The sequence below is a fragment of the Cynoglossus semilaevis genome, chromosome 18 (assembly GCF_000523025.1).
Source record: "Cynoglossus semilaevis isolate Cse_v1.0 chromosome 18, Cse_v1.0, whole genome shotgun sequence".
Classification (NCBI taxonomy): domain Eukaryota; kingdom Metazoa; phylum Chordata; class Actinopteri; order Pleuronectiformes; family Cynoglossidae; genus Cynoglossus; species Cynoglossus semilaevis.
The window spans coordinates 5,587,039-5,605,297 of NC_024324.1; the positions used below are offsets into that span (position 1 = coordinate 5,587,039).

At 42.5% G+C, this 18,259-nt stretch overlaps 1 protein-coding gene across 1 annotated transcript in view; it reads left to right on the forward strand.

Annotated features, from left to right (window-relative positions):
- trps1 (trichorhinophalangeal syndrome I) overlaps positions 1-18,259 on the forward strand; it is a 201,081-nt gene that overhangs the window by 49,825 nt on the left and 132,997 nt on the right. The gene's annotated exons all lie outside the window — the stretch shown is intronic.

The window sequence follows — 18,259 nt, forward strand, 5'->3', positions numbered from 1 at the left end:
CCTCCCCGCCGCCGCCCGGCTCCATGATTGCCACTGTAGAGTTTTTTATTTGTCCGATCCAAACTTAAGTGTCATTTGCCGCCTCCTGCATCTCCGTTCCATCTTTTCTCCCCGGTGTTTATCGTGGAGCTGTTAGGACTTTTTCAGCCCACACATTCAATCAGTGAAACTCTGCTGTGCAGTTCTTACCATTACTCTGTATCAGGAGTTTATCACTGAGCAGAGAGTGTGACGGGGTAAACAAAAGAATATGTGGGAATTAAACATCAAACTTTCCATTTCTAATGCATCAGCGCAGGATGAAAATGTCTTCATTACTTCAGCAGAGGAGTTGGACTGTTGAATAAAGTGGACGGGTGTGGTTCAGTGGACGAGGGTTGTCTTTTCACCCTGAGGGTTCAGGGTTCAAATCTAGGTCATCAAATAGCAGATATTACCCGGCCACAAGAGGGCAGTGCGAATACATAATAAGCAGCAGCAGCAACAATGACGTTAATTTTCTAATAATGTCATTTTGACGTTGTGTGATGTTGTGATGCTCACCGTCAGCAGCCAGGAAGCCATATTTGAAGGTGTGTATATGGAGAGCAGTGCGTCACCAGCTGATGATTTACTCTGATTAGACGCTTAATTAATAAGTGAGATACGTCAGTTTGTGGCAGAGGAATGCAGCTTTGAAACATGCTGGTCTGCAGATGCTGCCTGATTATATTTTTATGATTCTATTTATTACAGAGCATGTGGCCTGGTCGCCCTGCATTGATAACAAATGCCTATTCATTATCATAATACATTTAATTATCACACCATGGTTTTACATCATCCCGCTCGTGTTGCTCTGTACATTGGCTCAGGGAGTGTATGTCTGTACATCATATTCACTGTCGCTGTGGTCCAGATGGATTCATTAACCTTTGTCTTCAGATTTCTGCAGATGTGAAACTTTTCAAACTTTTATGTCTTTGTTGCAGACATTCCTTTCAAAGGGGAGTGAAATTTTAGAAGTCATTTGGAATTCTGTTTGAGTTAAAAAAAAATCCTTGTCCTTTGACCTCATCTTCTCCTATGGAGACCAAGGTCAACATGGATGAGGAGTCATGACTGTTTGGTAAATACTTGCTCCTCTATAATATTGCAGCATTGAAAACACATGTCAACGTCAACGTTGTACTCCTCCACTATTGTCCTGCAGGAAAAAAGGATCAGAATGATGAATTCAAGGACAGTGCATAGATAACAATAAAGACTAGATTCAATACCACGGCATCACATGATCTGCGTTGACCTATCATGACTAGATTCAATACCACGGCATCACATGCGTTGACCTATCATTTAGCTTTAAAAAAGAAAATCTTCTTTTCTCTCTGCATTTATTCATCATAAAATAAAAATGTCAAATCAACCAAAAAAAAAACCTGGACCCGTTTCTAGTAACTCCGTGGGCCTTCTAAGGGCCGCGGACGCCTTTTTGAAGACTTTGGTTTAAACAAACTAAAATTCTGGAATGTAAACTTTCAGATTGATTTACATTTGAATTTTTTGAATATTTTGATTCAAACGTCTTTGGGCCCAGATGTTGAACAGCATTTACATTTGAATTTTTTGAATATTTTGGGCCCAGATGTTGAACAGAGTTTTTCAGGAGTTAAATTAAAGTAGGTGAAAGACCTTTACGATGTGAAGGAAAGGGACTAGTCGTATTAACACAGTGGTGTGTGGGTTAACTGGAACAGTTAATGTCCAGATAATCCATCTGTTGTCAGTCGTCCAGCTCTAATCTGGCGGTGCTTCATTTGTCTGCGTTAACCTGCCCAAGTTTCTGAGGCGCTCGAGAAATATGTCAAAGGCAAAAAAAAAAAAAAAGAACGATGAGTGAAAATGAGTTCAAAGCTCTAAGCGATGTCTTGACTGCAGAAATGAAGCGGAGAGAAAATCTAATAATTCTGCCTGTCACAGCCGATAAGCTCAGAAAGACCAAAGTGTGAAAAAAGTGTTTACTGTCAGGGAGAATAATTTTGTGAGAAATATGTCAAAGGCAAAGGAATCGCTGAGTTAAATGAGGAGCAGCCGACGTACACACAGTGGAGATGTTTACCAAACACTGGAGCTTCAGGTTCCTCTGTGTTCAGACCGTCTCAAATGTTGGCCCTCACTAACAACGGACAAGGCTGTTTTGAGGTTAGGATTTAGGAGTTAGGATTAGGATTAAGGCCAGGTTAGGTCAGGGATTACTGCTGAGGCTGGACGCTGGTGCGAGGGACACACTGTCAGTGTCTGTGGGGACATTTTTCAGGTCCCCACAGAGTGAGGACACATTTTGAGGTTTAGAGACGTAGACTAAAGCGTGTGTGTGTGCGCGTGTGTGTGGTTGTGTGTGTGTGTGTGTAATGGCGCTCTGTGTCTGACTTTCTCTTCTGACTTCACCTGACCTCAATTTACCTGCTGTTCCGCTCTAAAACGAAACCACACCACGAACACACGTACACACCCTGAACACTGAGGCTGTGGCGTGTGTGTCCCTGAACATACAAAACACCTACACACACACACACACACACGCCTCACAAAGATAGCACTGGTTTCCACTAACCAGTGTGCTGTGGTGAACTATAGGAGTTAGGGTTCAATTTGAGAAAGTGGGCCTATAGGAGTTAGGGTTCAATTTGAGAAAGTGGGCCAGGTGGGACATCAGTGGGCTGTGGCCCACACAGCTGCAGTAGACTTCATTGTGCTGCCTGTGCGTGTTTTCTCCGTGCTCCAAACAAAGCGGCTCAGTGATGCCCCCCCCCCCCCGTGAGCTTTTGTGAAATGCGAGTAGTGAAGTGTAGCATCAGATACAGTTGTGTCCTGCTGCACTGCTGCACCTCTGACACAGTGGCTGCCTCCACAGCTCTGTCTGGCTCTCAGGGATAGTTTATGGCAGAAATGACTCTAAGCACAAACTTACACAAACTGTTCATCCAGGCGTCTGTCTCTGACTCTCTGACCCCCCCACCCCGTGTCTCAGTCTGCCTCCTTGAAATGAGTATTTATTGTAAACGTGCTGATGTGTGATTCCCTGTACTGTAGCTTCACACTCTCTTTATAAAAACTGTAGATTTCGGCTCAGAGAGGAAGTTTTTTACAATCCACAAACTGGGACTTTACTTTAAAGAAGCTGAAAAACTAGAACTCGGCCGTGAGCTGCCGTCCTGATCATGGACTTCCCCATCAAATATTTAAATAGACACAGAATAGAAAACACTAAACTTCTAAGCTGCAAAAAAAACCAAAAAAAAAAACTAAGTAGTGACTTGTAGAACAACAAGGAAGAAAAAAGTTGACTGAACCTCCAAGAATCTTTTCAGAGTATACACAGTACTGGAACTGCTTTATCATCAACTGAAGTATCTCAGTGTGTATATATATATATATGTATATATGTATATATACATATATGTACATATATGTATATATATTTACATATATATACATATATGTACATATATATGTGTATATATGTATATATATATATACATATATACACATATATATGTACATATATGTATATATATGTATATATGTAGCTGTGGAGAATATATTTATTAATTATTAATTGACACTTTTTTCACCACCTCCATCTGTGGCGCTGTGCACGTTTTTACAGAATGTGTGTGTGTCCTGGTGTTTGTGTGGTTTGTTTGCATGTGTGTGTGTGTGTGTGCGCTGAATTTTGATTTGTCAGGCCTGCTGACGCACACAGCATTTAGCCTTGTACGGATGTGTGTGTGTGTGTGAGTGACAAGGTGTGACACACTAGCATTTGTCTGGTAAATGCCAGAACAGAGAGCTGACACTAAAGGGCAGGACGACGGCACAGGGGGAAAAGACGGAGACGGAGGAAAGTGTTCACAGAGACACGGAGGGAGGGCTGATTGGAGTGACCCACTTTTTCACTTTAGATTTTTTTAATTTACTCCTAATGTGCCCGCTGCTAATCGTACTCCTGATTGTGTTGTCGACGAGGCGTTCCTGCTCATTTTAAAAGTCACAGCCGCTGCAGCGCCCTGTCTTCAGGCCTGATGCTGTCCAACCCCCCGTCCCTCTCCCCCCCATAACTGCTGCTAAGATGGAGTCGAAGGGTCGTGACCTCTGCGGACGGCTCTAAGTGCAGGTGGACGGGCTCCAGCTCTGAGAGGTGCTGTGAGGACACCCGTGGCCTCCAGCCAGCACGTGCATTATCGCTGCAGTCTGTTCTCAGGATGGATGTGGAGGCGGCCTCCACAGCTGATGACCTCTGACCTGCTGCAGTGGAGCAGAGCTTTAATCTTGATTAATCTCCATATTAACACTAATTATCACCAAACTTGTCTTCCTGCTTGTCAGAAACTCACATCACATGGTCCAGAACCATGTCCTCAGGTGCTCCCTAATCTCTCTCTCTCTCTCTCTCTCACACACACCAATCTTGATGACTCAGATCATTAGTTTATACACAACCTTCTGCTGTGGTGTCTGACCCACGTGGGTGACTTTGGCCAACTCCACTGTTAACTCTGTGTTAATATTCAAATGTATGCAGTTGTGCTGTGTACTGTACGTATCGACCTACTTTAAAGATTTAGGATTTCATAACTGTGGCAGAAGTAGGTCCAAAATATGAGGTGATTTTTCCCTTGATTTTGTAACATCTGTTGTAAGATTTGCCTCGGTCTATTTAATTGCCATTTTTAGCTCGTCTTCAACAGACCATAATATCCATGACAGGAGGAGGCGGTGTAATAAATGTGGAAACTATGCCTGATTGACAACAGGACCCTCCAGAAGGATCCTGGTTGGAGGTCAACTTCTAGTGGCAATTTGTCACGGAGTGTTTCAGTTCCCACTTCTGGAGACTGTGTTCTCCATCTGATCTGTGTCAGCGTCTACACTGGAGCAGCTCTGTGTTCCTCTGATCTGTGTCAGGTTCTAGACTGGAGCAGCTCTGTGTTCCACTGTAGAAGAAGAAGTTTTACTTCGTCCCACAGGAACCAGGAAATCACTTCAGCCTCGTACCGCTGCTGTCTGCAGGGACAGTTGTCTGATGCAGTCGTGTGTGGACGTTCCCCCTGTTTTGTCGGCTCGGTTCTTTAAAACTATTTGGGATGGGAGGGGTGGGGGGGGAGTTTGAGGGGCGTTCAGATCTGTGCATCTGCGTCTGTGGTGATTGTGTCCTGCTGATAACAGCCCTGAAGGACAAACATCACAGGAGGCTCTGCTTTCGTTTTACGGCTTTGTCAGGATTTGGTTTGTGATGTGACTTTGAATTCTCCTGCACAAACAGGAAGGAAGAGGAGGTGAGATTCAACAAGGACCCGACAGCGCCCTCTATCATATGGACGTGGTTTGATAGGACGATGTTTTTGTCATTAGCCTCAGGTTTTTATTTGCGTTACAGTGCAAATACAAACGTTGTTGTTGGAGCCACGAGGAACAGATTAGTGTTTGATTCTCTGTCAATATTTAAAGAAAAGTTGTTTAAAATTTCATCATAACTTATTAGTCACGGAGGCTCAGGGTCACGGGTGGATGTATACAGAAACTGAAGTGAATCAGCTCACATTTGAACTGATCAGAAATAGACTTTCAGGTAAACATATTAATGACACTTCCTCCATTTACTGTCCTCTCATCAGACCTGGAGATCAACGTCAAATTCCATCTAAAACATACATATATATATTATATTTATATATACATAGTTTGTATGAATATTAATAGACGTCTGTTCAGTGGGAGTTTTGTGGTTAACCTTGCTGTGGGTCTAATTGATTTCTTTTCGCTGAAGTGAAGCGACGTTGAAAGCAAAGACGGGGAGAATAACCAGACCATAAAGATTTAGAATTAAACCGTGTGAATTGCGCCGAATCTCTTCTGTACAAACATGGTCTGAAGCCGGTCTGCTGCGTTGAGAAAATGACCCTGAGAGGTCGGAGGCTGCCAAGCAGGCAGCGCTAAAGTTTATTCAGTCCAAACAGAGTCATCAGAATTTCTAGCAGTGCAGAAGAATAGCAATGGGTTTCAGTCTCATCGGCACAAAGCTGGATATTTAATAAGAAAACCAGTCCAGTCATCAGGTGTGGAAAGACAGTGAGTCTGAAATGTAGTAAAAAAATACTGGAGAAGTTGTTATTTTTGAGACTTTGCTTTGAATGTTTTGCTCTTTTCCTCTTCTCAGTTTGAGCAAAAACACAATAAATATTGAACTTTTTAGTAAGAAAAAGTAAGATTGAATATAGTCTGGGACGGATTTGAAAATCACGAGCAGAAAGACAACATGTAATAGTTTATAAATGTGTGATGTTTACAGTCCAGTCACCACAGCAAAGACCTGGTTCATATAAACAACACTGAAATATTTACAGATAAGTTTATAATAAATAACACACTTTCTCAAAACAGTCACTAATATAAAGAAACACCTCAGTATCCTGGGTGTTTCTTCTGTTAAACTGTGATACAGTCAACACAATGACCTGACCTCTGACCTCTGACAGAGTGACCTTCATCACTGACATGTGTTGTTATTGTTGACGTCCAGCTCCTGTGACCAGGACACGTCAGTTCTGACTGAAGGACTTGTCGTCTTCAGGTCAGAGTCTCATTAAAGTCCAAACAGACAGTCCTCACTACACACTGGAACACTGACTGTCCTGGTAATGGACCAGGGTCCCTCTGTGGACAGATGGGACAGAGAGGACAATCGGTCAATAAGTAAATAATAGCAATACAATAATAATAATAATAGTAATGATGATAATAACAACTGAAACAGTTTGTCTGAATGTTTTAATCGACCGTCTCCTCTGAATTTGTTTGTGTTTTTTTTATTTTTGTTGGAACAAAACTGTGTGTGTGTGTGTGTGTGTGTGTGTGCTACATTGTCATTGTCTTATGGGACAAACGTGATGAATGGCTTTTTAAAGTAACATTGACACTCTGTAGAAAGGCAATGCATGTTTCTATGTGTCAAGAGATTGCATTGTGTACGTGTCTCTGCTATAGTATGTTACTCTCTCAGGGGACGGGGGGACTGGGGGGGGGAGTAGGAGGGGAGGGGTCGTGTTCAATCCCCACAGCCTTCAGTTATCTTGAACTCAGGAAACTGGTGTGGACTGAAGCCAAACTACCAGGAAGTCTTTGTCTTTGTCTTTGTCTTTGTCTTGGTCTTGGTCTTTGTCTTTGTCTTTGTCTTTGTCGTGTCCAGAGGACCTCATCAAAGATAGGGTTTATAAATGTGGACCACATGTGTATCTGGAGACACGGCGTGTAGTACTGCAGTACTGAGTCTACTTGAAGTGTGCAGAAAGAGTATTTAAAAAAAAAAAAACCCAAATGTCAAAGCTATAGTCTGTGACCTCTGACCTGGTGTTTGTGTCCACTGACACACAGACATGTAAACTGAGCTGCAGTCAAACCGTGGTTCACAGCCCTGTGGTTTGACCAGACCTGAAATGTTTATGGTCGACGTCACTTAAAGTGGGACTATTATAGAATGTAAATGTAGGAGACAAAACACACCAGGAAAGCTAACAGGGGTCTGTGTGTGTGTGTGTGTGTGTGTGTGTGTGCGCATCTGTCACACAGTGTGTGTGCACGCAGCGTGAGCAGGACACAGATTTATGAGTGTAATATTTTTGTAGAAGAAGAAGAAGAAGAAGAAGAAGAAGAGCTATACATTCACCTACACACACACACACACACACACACACACACACACACACACACACATACGATGAAAAAGACATAAAAACCAAAATCCAAACTTCAAACACCGAGGCTTCCACTCCTCAGAGATCTGTGTGGCGCCTGTGTGTGTGTGTGTGTGTGTGTGTGTGTGATTTTTTAAAGTAAATTTTCCAAGTTGCACAATGAAGTGTTTTTTGTACTTTTTGCGTTGTTGTCCTAGTGTGTGTGTGTGTGTGTGTGTGTGTTTTCTGATGTGGTTTTTGTACAACAGAAAAACAAGCCTTTAAGTTTTACTGAGAAAATCCTCCAATCCCCAAATGGATTGATAATTACAAACAGGACAAGAGTGCCCTCTGTGTGTGTGTCTGTGTGTGTGTGTGTGTGTCAGTGTGTGTGTGTGTGTGTGTCAGTAGGCTGTGGCCGAACATGCTTTATGAGTTTTGAAGGGAAAATAATTAGAAATTCCTGCCCCGGCTCAAAGAGAAGAGCAGAGATGGACAGACAGAGGGACAGACAGAGGGACAGACAAAGGGACAGACAGAGGGACAGACAGGGAGACAGACAGAGGGACAGACAGAGGGACAGACAAAGGGACAGACAGAGGGACAGACAAAGGGACAGACAGAGGGACAGACAGGGAGACAGACAGAGGGACAGACAGAGAGACAGAGACAATGGAAACACAGCAGTAAACCCACAGACTGTGGTCTGTAGATAGAGAAAAGGAAGACATTCCTCTCAGATGAATAATATTATTAGGGACTTCGTCTGCTCTGAGATGATCATGGTCCAGGTCCAGGTCCAGGTCCAGGTCCAGCATGGTTCCATTTAGTCTCATTACAAAGTTTCTCTGCGGCTCCAAAAAACTCCTGCCCCTGTGATTAACGGAGACTACTGGAGATAAAACAACAACAAAAAAAAAAACAAAACAAAGAAGTGCACTAAAATTATATGTACAATTCTTTTTTTAAGAAAAGTAGTTTTTACAAACAAGTAATTATATTCATTAACATGAAAAAATTAAACAAATGACCACAATGAACTGAAGATGAACGTCTCTAAATGATTCTATTATTTAGACATGGGTGGGTATTATTATTATTATTATTATTATTATTATTATTATTATTATTATTATTATTATTATTATTATTATTATTTATTTTTATCACAATCATTTAACACTTTGACTCTTTAAATTTCATTTTAAATTAAAGATTTATTTTATAAGATTATCCTATAAAAGAACATTGTTAGTTTTGTGCTTTCGTTTGTTGAGATGAGAGCGCTCCCTGATGAGACAAATTAAGACACGTTCATGTGTAGACAACGAAGTAGAAGAAAAAAGAAAGACATACAGAGAGGATGAAGGGGGGGGGGGTGCACCGACGACAGTGAGGGGTAACAGGGAGAGGGAGAGAGGATTGTTAGAAAGAGACATTTTGATGAATGGGCAGAGGTTTGGGCCAGTGGAGCTACAACCAAGCCAGGAAATTATAGACTTCTAAACAAGTTCTCAGAGACCTTGAATTCAGCAGAACACAATAGAGGAGAACTGAACACAGTAGAACAGACTGGGGTTGGGGGGGGTGTTTTTGTTATTAAATCTGTTGGATTAACTGCAGTGATCTTTAACCTGATGATTGTAAATGATCTTGTCTTTCAACATCAATGCCTGAATATGAGCTTCAATCAAACATAGAAGTTCACCTGTGTACTGTGTGTACAGTACGTATATCATTAGCTCTGTACATGTGTATTACTTCATATTCACTATTTTCAATATTAATTCCTGTATTGGGAAATTAAAACCAGTGGAAACAACTTAGCCACAAACCTTTTTGTATATTTATATAATTTTATTTAAAAAATTAACACATCTATTATTGTTCACTGTGTTATTAAATTTAAACTTTCAACTTAATAATAACTTTAATATGTACATACTTCATTTAGAAATGTCCTATATTTCCCTCACTTATGTTTTTAGTTCAGTTCTTTTTAAAAAACTTGCTGTAGCATCAACAGTCGTTCTCTCTGGTGTCCAGTAAACTCCGGGGTCATATGTCAGTGGTATGTCCAGTGTTCCAGTGACTGTTGTGTTTTTGACTGTTCTAACCCTGTCGTCTCCTCTCAGACGTTCTCCCCTCGGTGTCCCAGTCTCTGGAGCTGCTGTTCTGTCACTGCAGTTCTCCCAGTGTTGCCAAGGTACAATCACGCGTTGTTTATTTAAAAAACCACAGTCAGTCAAAGTGACTTATTTCTCCTTTTTCCAATACACTTGTATTTGATTTGAGCATTTCCACAAATCATTCAACAGAAGATGAACTTACATCTGTGTTCAACAGAAATTCAACCGTGCACCAAATTACCTGGGTTTTTTTACAAACAGTGATTTAAAAAATATATATATATATAATCTTCCAACAGTGGAACTTCTGTGCTCTCTAACTTAAAAAAAAAACAAAAAAACTTATGTTCTTGGGACTTTTCCCTTCTGTTATTTGTAGCTTTAACTTGATTTAACTTTTCCTTTTATGTTGGCCTTTGATTTCCTTCTGCGTCCCATCATACGTTAACATCAAAGCACAGCTGACATTAACGCATTTATTGAATTTTCACAATTGAAATGTAGCCTCAGTATGTACACAGATATGTGTATGTGTGTATATATTTATGTACATGTATGAGCACCAGTGGTTTTATATTTTCTAACAAAGCAAAGTGAGCAGAGACAGAAAGACGGGAGAAATGACACTGTAACACTGTGACAGATGGGTGGCGCTGTAGTTACAGTGAGGAAAATCATTTGACAGACAGGTTTCAGTCAGAAACCAGCAGCAGTGGAGTGAAAGTTAATGACACAGACGTCCAGTAGAGGCAGCGTTCTGAGCAGACGACACAGTCCTGTCAGCTCTTCTTCTGTTCCTGCTTCTGTCTCGTCACGTTTTGCAGGAACATTAAAGTTGTTGCTAATGTGTGTTTTAACGCAGAGACGAACGTCGACTCTGATTCTCCAAATCTTCTCTCTGACCTTGAATTAGTTCAGTGGCTCCGTGTAAGAACCAGGCTGCGCTGCTTTTCATCGCAGCTAAAACGTCCCCAAATGAGTCCCATGTGGGACGGCAGGTGACTGAAATAAACCAGGTGCTGTGATAGAAGCCCAGCGGTGCCGTGGACCAGCGGGTCCTGGACCCAAGAGGTCGGAATGAATTCAATCAATTCAGCCTACATTTCCTTTGATCTGGTTAATATCTGTTTTACTGCTGAGCTGATCAACATCAAACATCTCATACAGAACCTCTTTGTCTCCTCCAGTCTGCAGCTAAAACACTGTGGATCAGGGTTTGGTTTTTTTTTTTTTTTTACTGCTCCAGTTTCCATGATGTCAAGTGGCCCGGGGCCAACGGCTCCTCCTGGGACACTGCAGACAATATTTAGGTTGCATGCAAAGGCATTGGTTTGTCACAAATTTATTTCATGCTTCAAATGTTTTGCTTTAATATAAAATGTAATTTAATTCAAAAGAGCCAGTTTTATAGACATGTAACCTCTTATTATGTACTTTGACTAAACTTAATATAAGAAACATTTTACAGAGAGGAAGAAGAACAGCAGGAACCAGACCGCATTTAAGGAAAAAAATATCAAAATAAAAATATAAAATTCTTCTAAAAAAGTTTGTCTTTTTGTATGATAAAAAGAAGACAAAAATCTGACAAAGTTAAAAGTAAAAATGATCTTTAAAAAAAAGGACATTGACCAAATAACACCTGACTGTGCCACCATGTGCCCCCGGGCCAGAGTTTGGATTTACTGTAACTACAGCACAAACAAATTTGCCGTGTTATTTATAAATGGATTTTTTTTTAAATGTATTTTTAATCCACTCTCCGTTTTTTTTTTTTTTTTTTCTGGAAGCCTGCTGCAGCTCTGACTTACATCTTTGTATAGTGAATTGAAAGCATTTAAATTGAAGACAGAATATTGACAATATGCAAACCGCGGGGAGGAAAACATCTTTTTACGGGAAAAGGGCGGCATTAAAAAAAAAAAGTCAAAGTGAATCGACCACACTGAGCTCTCTGTTCTCCGTCCTCTTCCTTTTACTCCGTGCCTTCAGTAAATCTGCCCCGTGCAGTCTACACTTCTAAATCTCTGCGTTTCTTATCTCTTCTTCCTCATCCCTTTAAATCAGTTTGGTTTTATCTCCTGTGTGTGATGGTATCTGAGCCTCCACCCAAGTCTGCGCTCTTTATTTACGGTGTTTATGTTAATGGATATGGATTTTTTGCAGCTGATCACCAAGTTCACAGCAAACTTTTCTAGAATGTTTTAGACCCCCCCCCCCCCATAAAAATATAAATAAAAAATAAAGCAGTAAAGGAGAAACAGCCTTGAGGTTTGTCGTGACATTTAAGATAAAAGTGAGTGGGTTTGAATGAAGGGGTTTTAGCGTAAACCTACATAACTGACAGTTTCAGAGCTGGAAAAATATCAAGACAGACAATTAACTGTACAGGCAGAAAAAGACACAGAGAAGCCGTGAAAGATGGGCATAATGTGAAAATGACAGAAAATTAGGAAATCCATTCACCAGAAATGAAAGGAGAGTTCAAAGAAAAACAAACTCTGAATCCAGAGGGGGAGGAACACGCTGGTCCAAACTCTGGTTTATGGGCTGGTAATGGTACTTGGAGGAGTTTTATGTGGCCAATTATTTTGACATATAAGATATTTATATATATATATATATATATTATATGTTTTGTATTGTACTCCCTAACTTTAAATTTGTGAAACCTTTTTGAAACGTTTGTCTAGTTTTCATTAATTCATTTGTATCAGATTTTTTTGGCTTTTCTCTCAGTTTTATCTAAGCAGTAAGTCAGTAATAAGTCAGTGGTGTTTTTAAGGTCCAGACGGAGCAGATGGTCTTCTGGTGTGTCTGCAGTGTGAAGTCTTGATAAAAGAACATCAACTCATGCTCAACACTCTCTAAATCCCAGATTTAAAGACTCCAGGGTCTGTAATCAAATTTTGATTACGGTCAGTACTGCAGTAAAATGGATAGTACACAGATCAAAGTACCTAAAGAGAGAATTCATGAATACGTCCTGCGCTGCTTCAGGGAAAAGGTTCTGAGGCTGGAGTGAAATCAAATGAAAAATATCAGCTAGTTCTCCCAGTTTGACCGTGAGTAAAACATTTAGGAGCATTTAATGAGAACATGACAGTTAAGAAGAAGGAGGAGGAGGAAAATAGGTAATGTAGTGTGTGTGTGTGTGTGTGTGTGTGTGTCTACCTTGTCTGCTACAATGAACGACCCATCGAGAGAGAGCAGAGCAGAAAATCCATCTGGATCTAACACACACCTAATGACGTCACACACACACACACACACACACACACACACACACACCCTCTCTGTACGACAGCCTGATTTCTGTTTCTAAATTGGAAGTAGAAGTTACACAGATTAAAGTCACCGAAGCATGAGGGAGGGAGCGGAGGAAAATGAGAGAAAAATACAGAAAAAAAAAGAAGGAAGAGAAAGAGATAAATGTTCACACACACACACACACACACACACACACACACACCTAATCAGTCTGTGTTTGACCAGCCCTCTCCCTTTTTCCATTCATACATAAATATATCAAACTATGTTGTGCAGGTACAACTAATCCTGTGTGTGTGTGTGTGTGTGTGTGATAGAGACGTGAACACGGGTGTGTCTACGGGTGTGTGTGTGGGGGAGGTAGTGGGAGGTTTTGGCATGACATGGTAGTCATTTCCCTTCTAGACTCAACATCATGCAGATACACACACACACACACACACACACACACAAACAGCGAGCGTTGGAATATCATTACGGTAAGAGCTGCAGTGAGCGGGCCCCTGACACAAGCGGCCCTTTGTTCAGATGCAGACTCACACACACACACACACACACACACACACTCTCTCAGAGCTAAGCCAGACTCAGGCCTTTCCATATCGCCAATATAATTACAGCTATTACATCTGATTCAAATAGAACTTTACATCTTTGACTTTTTTTTTCTCTCTTTTTTTTTTCCTCCTCACTGTCGCCTTCCCATGTTGGAGCTGTGTAACCGTGAGTGTGTGTGTGTGTGTGTGTGTGTGTGTGTGGTGGCAGCCTAATGCTGTATAAACATTACCTCAACTAACGAGCGGTAACTGGTCTGGCCCGGACCGTGAGTGTGTGTGTGTGTGTGTGTGTGTGTGTGAGAGTTTTAACTTAATGACCTGTTCAGTCCATTTCTGAGGGAGAATTTCTCTCTGAAGTGTGTACTCTCTGCCCCTCCTCCCCCCCCCTCTCTCTCTCTCTCTCTCTCTGTCTCTCTGTCTCCCCCTTCCTCCCTCCATCGTCCCTCCATCGTCCACTGATGGAGGGACGATGGAGGAGGGAGATTGTTCAAGTCCATTTTCCGTGACCCTCTCCACTCCCATAAATCCAACCGTACTTTAAGAGTTAGATCCCGACATATTAAAGTAATCAATCAGTCGACGGAACGTTATTGAATGAATCACTTAAATCAGCTCCATGCTCTGTGAGCTTTTCAGTACGTAGTAATACTACTACAAATACTAGCAGTAATTCTAATAATAACACAGTGTAGGTTTCCTCCTGATCTGGACTGACAGACTGATTGGACCGAGGCTCCGACCCAACACACGGCTCTTCTGTAGATTAAAGGATTAAAGATGGACCACAATAGGAATTGTTTTTGGGGTTTTTTTGGATCAGTGATTTTCAACTGGTGGGTTGCGGCCCCAAATCAGTTGCAGAAGTATGAATTCATTGGACTTGAAAGTGGAATCAGTTAGTTCTAGGCCAAAAAAAAACAAAACAATGTTGTGATTTACACTGGGAGTGATGGGGGTGGACGGGGTGAGTAATGAGAGGGACAGAAGGACGGGTGAGGTGGAGCAGTGTGGTTAGAGAGACGAGGTTGTGATGATTTGGACATGTGCTGAGGTGAGACCCTAAATATATATTAGGAAAAACACGTTAGACCTGGAGCTGCCAGGCTGTACCAGTGGAGGACGGGGGGGACACGGGGGTGAGACGGGGGTGAGGAGGCAAAGGACCGACTGTGGAGAGGAGAAAAAAGAACACATTTAACGACAAAAACATACCATTTCAAACAAAAGAACACATTTAACGACAAAAACATTTCAAAGCAGTGACCTGTTAAAACAGCCGTGGTCCAAACCTGTGGAAGGTAAACCAGGAAGTGATGTCATTCCCGTCACTCTACCTCCCTGACGTTCACTGGCGTTCCTGTGAAGGTCCTCTTCGTCCAGGTTGAAGGAGTTCAGAGGCAGGTTACTGACGGACTTGGGTTTCCTGTAAATACTTCCCCTCTCGTCCAGACGCCGTCTTCAGTTTCATCCTCCAGACTCCCTGACCCACAGATGTATTTAAATGGAGAGCAGCTACTGTAGAGTCAGTCAGGACCAGCTCACACAGACGGCCAGCTCCGAGCTGAAGACGTTGTTGTCTGAAGCTAGAAGACCACGACCAGGCTGAAGATCCACTGTTGGACTGTGGCTCAGCCTCGTCAACAGTTTTCCTGCCAGGCCTCTGGCCCAGAGGAATGGACAGGAAACAGAAACAATGACTGTTTACGTTGACACTTTAATCATTCCACTCAGACTAGACTGAATATTCATCTCCAAGTTTGACACTCCTGGAATCAGGTTTGTCTGTCGGCCCAAATGTCACCGTGGATTATCTGCTTTTCTGACCAATGAGACACAGACTGGTCCACGGTGTCACCGCTGCCGTCTGCTAGGACACTTAAGTTGAACCTTTTTTTATTGTTGTATTTTAGGACGGTTTTAAAGCCCTGGTCCTGCCACTGCCAAGGGTCCTTTGACATATTTAAGGGTAATTTTGACCCTTTTTTTCCTCAGAAATGTCTCAGAGCAGAGGCATCTTCAGCAGCAGGGGTGGAAATGTGTCCCCCACCGCTCTGCTCCTAGTTTAACAGAACAGTCCCACAGGCCACAGCCTCCCTAAACCCTTGATATTTAAACAGCAGACCCAGAACTTTGTCTTGAGCCATTTAGGCATCAGACGCCGGGGCGGGGATTAGAGGGCGGCAGGATAACGAGGCCGTGGACAGGACTTCACTCCGTCACGTCCCGTCTTCTGAGACACTCTGCCAAAAAGTAGCTGTGACTTCTGATGGTTTCTCCTAAAGCGCCGCACATGTGTCTGCTGTTACAGGAAAGACTGTTGTCTGGACGACATGATGGACAGCTCCACCTCTCCCTCTCTCTCTCTCTCTCTCTCTCTTCCTGTTGCCTGTGAGGCCACTGAGTTTCTGTCTGCCTGTGCTGAGAACACATGTGACTGTTTTTGTGTGTGTGTGTGTTTGTTTGTGTGTTTGTTTGTTTCCGACAAATTAGTGACAGCCCAGAGTTTGGGCCTCCTTTGTCGTAGGGTGTCTGTGCTGCAGTGTGGGAGGGTTGATAATGGAAAACATTCATCCTGTGCACACACACACACACACACACACACACACACACACACACACTAATCAAATCCGTATATTGATGGTTAATCTACATACACAAGCACGTAGACACACATTTACATTCAGTGTTGATGAATAAATGAATAATCTGTTCATTAGAGGCGTGTGTTCCGAATAAATGAATAATCTGTTCATTAGAGACGTGTGTTCCACTATGTTGGCTCAATCTAAGGCTCCAACACGAAGGGCGTCACAGATCCACAGTTAGAACTTTGAACTTCAGTCTCTGTGATTGGTGTGGTTGGTGCCAGTGATGCCTCCACCGTCATAGGGTTAAATCCATGTTTAAGATGACACCGACAGGTGAGAACACTGGGGTGTTAATACCTGCGTCAACACCAGGGGGCTCCAAGTGTCACTCGTAGTTGCGTCACTTACTTCTGGTGTCCATCAATAAGAAAAGGAATTCTGTCTTCGCTGTCATTGGTGGACATTATCTAAAGAGTTATTTCTGTGAGTGTCATAACATGGGCCGCGTCCCAGTGGTTAGTCACAGTTTAGACCCTGATGACGTCTCCCTCCCACATATCAGTGATCAGAGTGTGATCTTGTTGAACCAGTCCTCAGAACTCGAGACACAAAATGCTAAAGTTCTGAATGTTCACATATATATAACCAGTCTATGGCAGTGTGGATCAACTGGTGGATTACAGGCCACATTTAACCCACTGGACTGTTCAATCAGGCCTGTGACTGTAACAGGGCAGTAACACCCCCCCACCCCCCAAACCTCCCTCTATTTACATTATGTTAAACAAAAGTTGTATTTCTATTTGATTGGCCGGCCCCTAATGGGTCTGTCCACAAAACTTCGGTCCTTCTTTCACCTTGTCCCTTGACTAGGAGTCTCCACAGCTGTCGTCCCTACAGTGTCCTTCCTGATGGAACCGTATCCTGGGGTCCGACTGTAGAACCTGGGAACTTCTGCCCCACCCTAGCCCCCCAGACCGTGTCCTGCTCAGACATGTGTACCTATGGACATGTGTACCTATGGCCCGTGTCCTGCTCAGACATGTGTACCTAGAGTCTGTCCTATGTTGGACATGTGTTTTGTCTTTAGACGTCCACATGATCACATGCCAACCCTTCAGGATTAAACGTGTATGACACCCCTGGCCAGATGCTGACATTGATAAATCGTGTTGCCGTGGATGATGCAGGAGACGACTTGGGTCGCGGCCTATAATAATAGGTGTCAGCGTCACACACTCAGCATGCATCGCAGCAGATGTCCTGGCCCAGATTATTAGATTTGTCACACAGCGTGATTTGTAGTGATCTTATAAAATTGCTACAATTACACAGTGTGTAGGAGGCTTATAGGTTTCACATGTGCTCAGTCACTGGTCTGTGACGTCGGGCTGCGCCCTGCTGTCTCCTGTTCTACTTCAGCCCGGTTCCCACCAGCATTTCCCGATTTGTTTTCAATCATTTGTCACCACTTTGTATTAATTGTATTAATGGTCAGTTGGTCCTGTGACTCAGAGGTCAGAGGTCATATCTGTAGGCACTGACCGATGCAGCTGTTGTGTTGTCAGACCTGCCTGTTGTTCTAACACATGGTCACATGGTGTTTCCTGTCAGACTGTATTGACCAAAGTGACAGTTTAGTTTTTTCCTCTCCTCATTTCCTGCTTGTAAAACAACATTTTCTGCATCAAATCTTTTTGTTTGACTCTTTGCCTTCACTTGATTCTTTAATCTTGTAGGAAATTCAGTTTCATATTCCCTTAAATTTGTTTTTTTTCCCCCTCTCTCCTCCTTTCCAAAGCCTGGCCCCCCACTAACCCTCCACCCACCATGATTTTTCATTTCTCTCACTGCTGACGTTATTATGGTTAAATAACACACAACCAAATACAAAAAGCCTCTTTCACTGTGCACCGGTCCAGACTCTGAGGTATATCTTGCGTAGATCCACACAGTTTGTCAGCAGGAGTCCAAAACACGGCGTGTACTTTTGAATGACTTCA